This window comes from Neovison vison, chromosome 7 (genome assembly GCF_020171115.1).
Source record: "Neovison vison isolate M4711 chromosome 7, ASM_NN_V1, whole genome shotgun sequence".
In the NCBI taxonomy this organism is placed as follows: domain Eukaryota; kingdom Metazoa; phylum Chordata; class Mammalia; order Carnivora; family Mustelidae; genus Neogale; species Neogale vison.
In genome coordinates, this window is record NC_058097.1 from 18,705,092 (window position 1) to 18,710,178 (window position 5,087).

Genomic DNA, 5,087 nt, shown 5'->3' on the forward strand with positions numbered 1-5,087 from the left:
CTTTTGGTGGCTTTCTTTATGGTAAATCATCTCACTGGAGATAAAAGTTGAATTGTCTGCTAATCATATGGCCTGTCTACCATGTAGCAAAAAATGTATACCTCTTTCACTAAAACGTAACAGAAATTCTGTTAAAGAAGAAACATCTTGAAGCCATATTTTGAAGGATGTGGAGTTCTAAGCTGGGTACAGTACAGTAGGGTTTGTGAGTTATCCAACATATTTTTTTGCCTCTTAGATAACTTTTTTATCAATTGAATTGGGCTACTTTTACTTAACTAATTTAGAAGCTTCAGGCTTCATAGAGGAATTTCGAGCAACTATACCGTAATTTTTTTTTACCAGCTTAAATGGGGAACAGTAAAATACGTTCAAGAAAATCACATTTGTTGTATTAGAGATACCTAGTTTCTGTTTATTACATTTAAGCATGTTAAATTTTTGTTCTCTAAAGCTGATTTATAATACACATTTCCTCCTGATTTCTTATTTTGAAAAATTATAAACCTACAGAAAAGTTGAAGGTATATTGTATATTGAATGCTTATGTTCTTTTTTTTTTTTTAACATGGATTCACCAGTTTTTAACATTTTGAAACATTTGGTTTTTCTTTCCCTCCACTTCTCTCTCTCTCTCTCTCTCTCTCTCTCTCTGTGTCACGTGCATACACAGATGCATGCATGCTTACACTTTTCCCTACCTAAGTCATTTAAAGTAAATTTTAAACGTCAGGGCATTTTACCCATAAATATATTAGCTAAGTGTCCAGGTCAGTTGTCTTATAGAAAATCCCACATTACGGATTTGTCTTTTTGTTTCCTCATGATTCAGTTCAGGTTAAATGTTTCTTGCAAGGATGCTACATAAGTGAGGTTTGTATGTTCTAGGACATCGCATCAGGTTGTCCTGTGTTGGTGATGTTGGGTTTGATTTTTTGGTTAAGGTGGTGTCTCCTAGATCTATCCAGAAAACTGTGGGTGGTACCATGGAGTATCTTGGTCTTCAGCCACCTTTTTTTTTTTTTTAAGATTTTATTTATTTGTTTATTTGAGAGAGAGACTGAGAGAGCATGAGAGGGGAGGAGGTCAGAGGGAGGAAGCAGACTCCCCATGGAGCAGGGAGCCCCATGCAGGACTCGATCCCAGGACTCTGGGATCATGACCTGAGCTGAAGGCAGTCGCTTAACCAACTGAGCCACCCAGGCACCCTTCAGCCACTTTCTACACATTGGTTGTAGCATCCACTGATGATCCTTGCCTAAATCAGTTATCTCATTAGGAGTCTTAAATCAAGTACTGGTTTAAATCTTGAAGTCTTAAAATTTAAAGTCTTAAATCAAGTACTGCTGTATTCTTATCCCATCATTCCTCCTGCATTTATTAGCTAGCATTCATATATAAAGAGTTTTTTGTCTTCCCCCTCCTTTTTTGGGTGGTGGTTTTCACTGTGAATTTTGTAATTCATAGTGTTATAATCCAATAACTCATTCTTTCTGATGCTCAAATTGCCCCAGATTTGATGAGTGGGAACCCCTTCAGCCAACTGTGTCCTTTTTTCTTTTTATTGAGCTATAATCTGCAGTATAAAATTAACCACTTTAAAATGTTGAAGGGTTCTTAGTATACTCACTATGTTGAGCACCCACTACCACTGTCAAATTCCAGAACATTTCCATCATCCTAAAAAGAAACCTCATACCTATTAGTTCAGATCTCCACACAAACCACCCCCCACCCCAGTTATTTAGCAGCGTGTTTTCTGGGTTCATTGATGTCGTAGCATGTACCAGTACTTGATCTTGTGTGGCTAAATAATGCCCCATTGCATGGCTAAAACTGCATTTCATTTGATCCCCTTATCAGTTGATACACATTCGGGTTTTTTCAGTTATTATGAGTAATACTGCTAGGACCATTCATAGGTAAGTTTGTGTATAAACATGTTCTCTAGGCACATACCTACGAGTATGTGCTGGGTCATATGGCAATTCTGTTTTAACTGAAAAACCACCAAATTATTTTCTACAGCAGCTGAATCATTTTACATTCCCACTTACAATATATAAGGGTTCTGAATTCTTCACAACTTGGCTAACACTTGTTTTCTGGGAGTTTCTTGTTTGTTTTCATTTGTTTTAATTATAGCCACCCTAATGAGTGCAAAGTGGTATCTCAGTGACTAATGGTGTTGAACAACATCTTTTCACGTACTTATTGGCCATTTGTATATCTTCTTAGAATTGTCTTTCAAATCCTTTGTCCGTTTTTAAATTAAGGTATTTGTCTTATTGTTGCACTCTAAGAGTTCTTTATATATACTGGATACCAGAGTCAGATACAGCTGTGTCTTTTTGATATGCCCCCATTGGTCTTGGAGCATTTCCTTACTTGCTGGCACAGAAAGATGTTTCAGGCTCACCTTGCATTTTCCTTGCCTCTAACCTGGAATTAGCTATTTTTCCAAGGAGTCCTGGTTCTTTTTAGTGGGGATTGGTATTTAGAGCCAAGGTCTAGACTGTAGGCACAGTGAATGTTACTGGATGCTGTTGGATCTAGGCCTTTTCAGTGGACATACAATATATGCTTTTTTCACTTAATATCACCTAAAAGTTGATTTATATGAGTTCGGTCTTCTCTCTTCAAGTCTTTATCCTTTTTTTTTTTTTTTTAAAGATTTTATTTATTTATTTATTTGACAGAGAGAGAGATCACAAGTAGGCAGAGAGGCAGGCAGAGAGAGAGAGGAGGAAGCAGGCTCCCCGCCGAGCAGAGAGCCCGACACGGGACTCGATCCCAGGACCCCGAGACCACGACCCGAGCCAAAGGCAGCAGCTCAACCCACTGAGCCACCCAGGCGCCCAGTCTTTATCCTTTTTTAATGCTGTGTAGTACTCAGTTATGCAGATGTAACATAGCTTATTCAGCCAAGCTCATAGGTGGATATTTAGGACATTGCTGGTCTTATTTGTACATAATGCTACAATTAGTAACTGTGCGTCTGTTTTCTTTTATCTTTGGGGATATATCTTCAGGGTAAATTCGTAACAGCAGGACTGCTTAGTAAAAGGAAACTGTACATCTGTAGTTTTTGTTAGATGTTATCAGAATCCCGTCCATGAAGGTTACATCATTTTTTTTTAAAGGTTACATCATTTTGAACACCTATCAGTTGTAGAACTTACTAACTCATTGTTATATTTTGCCTTGAAATTGAGTTTAGGAAGTTTGGTGAATAAAGATGTATTTGGGACGGGGCGCCTGGGTGGCTCAGTGGGTTAAGCCGCTGCCTTCGGCTCAGGTCATGATCTCAGGGTCCTGGGATCGAGTCCCGCGTCGGGTTCTCTTCTCAGCAGGGAACCTGCTTCCCTCTCTCTCTCTCTGCCTGCCTCTCTGCCTACTTGTGATCTCTCTCTGTCAAATAAATAAATAAAATCTTTTAAAAAAAAAAAAAGATGTACTTGGGGGATTATTTTATTTCATGACTAGCAGTCACATGGTAATAGCAAGTATATTAGAGATCACTGTATACCAGTGACTTCTCTAGATGTTTTGTATAAATCGATTTAATCTTCATAACAACTCTGTGAGGCAAGTGCTGCCATCATCTCCATCTTAGTTTCCAGAAGAGGAAACAAAGGCACAGGCTGAACAGCTACTAGGGTCAGAGTGAGAATTTGAGCCCAAGACGTCTTGCTTTGGACGTGGTGCTGTGCTTGCTTTGTGGTGGCTGTGCTGGTGTGTACTGTACTCCTATAAAGCAGATGAGGGAAATTTTATCAACTGGAAGTTTTCATCTGTGGTACTAGGCACATGTATATTGCTCTTTAACCTTTTCCTATTTCTGTCCTGGATGAAGAAGTCATTCTTATTAGATGGGAAAACTGGCAGAGAATGCACCCAAAGAGAAAATACAGAGTGTACCTGTACAGAGGGAGAAGGGCCCATAATCATAGTTTCTTTGCTGAAAAAGGTGGGTTTAGGAGCCTGCCACTCTCCTGTCTTGGAAGGACCTCTGCCTCTTCTGGCATGAAGAGTTTTGGGGGTCACCTGTGGTAAGAGCTCTTGTCAGACCCTAACATACAGACCCTCGTGTGTGTAGATACCCCTGAGTGTGCGTGCAAGGCCAGCCTGTTTGCCTGCCTGGTGGCCCTCACGCTGTGGGGACCCACAAAATCTAGCCCACTCTAGATTTCCTCTGCCTGTCACCTTGGATTGGGAGCAGCACACAGAGGGAGGCAATTGGCATAATGGGGCAGGCAGGGGCTCTGCTGGGTTCCAGTCCTGGTGCTTGCTCCGACTTTACCGAAGTCTCACTACTTTTGAATCAGGCAGGTACAGCTTATACAGATAGGGGATGGATCAAGAAGCAAAATGAGAGGGGTGCCTGGTGGCTCAATTGGTTGAGTGTCTGACTATGTTCTGGCTCAAGTCATGATCTCAAGGTTGTGAGACCAAGCCTCATGTTGGGCTCACGCTTAGCAGGGCCTGCTCTCCAAAATAAGTGTTTTAAAAACAAAAAACCAACCAAACAAACAAAACAGGACAAGAAAGCAGCCCAAATTGGGGGACGTCACCCTTTTAGGCCCTCTTCCTCTATAAGGGAAGGATAAAATTTCTTTCCAGTCATTGTGAACAGTAGAGGACGCATACCTGCGCCTGGCATGTGGTTGGTCTTTGGTGTGATTGCTGGCTTTGAAGATGCCTCTTGGAAACCGCAATTTAAACATTGTTCCAGCAACCCCATTTGTACCTGTGTAGAATCTACCCTTTCCATTTGTGGCGTCTCACATTTTGTAGTTCAGTGTTTCATCTGTAAAGGAAATAGAGGTTGAAGGGATGGATTACCTGTAAGCACTTGCCTGGCGCAGTTCCCGCGGGATGCCACACCTGAGCCTGGATTCTGGAGGCAAGGACAGTGCTTGCTGTTCAGTAGCATAGTTCTTCCCTTGCAAGGCCTGCAGATAGCCACAGGGATGCCGTGTCCTGTCCTGGTACTCTGCCACTTGAGGTACAGGGGGTTTGTTCTGATGAGGAGACAGCAACAACAGGGCTGTAGCCACGGGATTGAAAGCAGGAGGAAGCCAGAA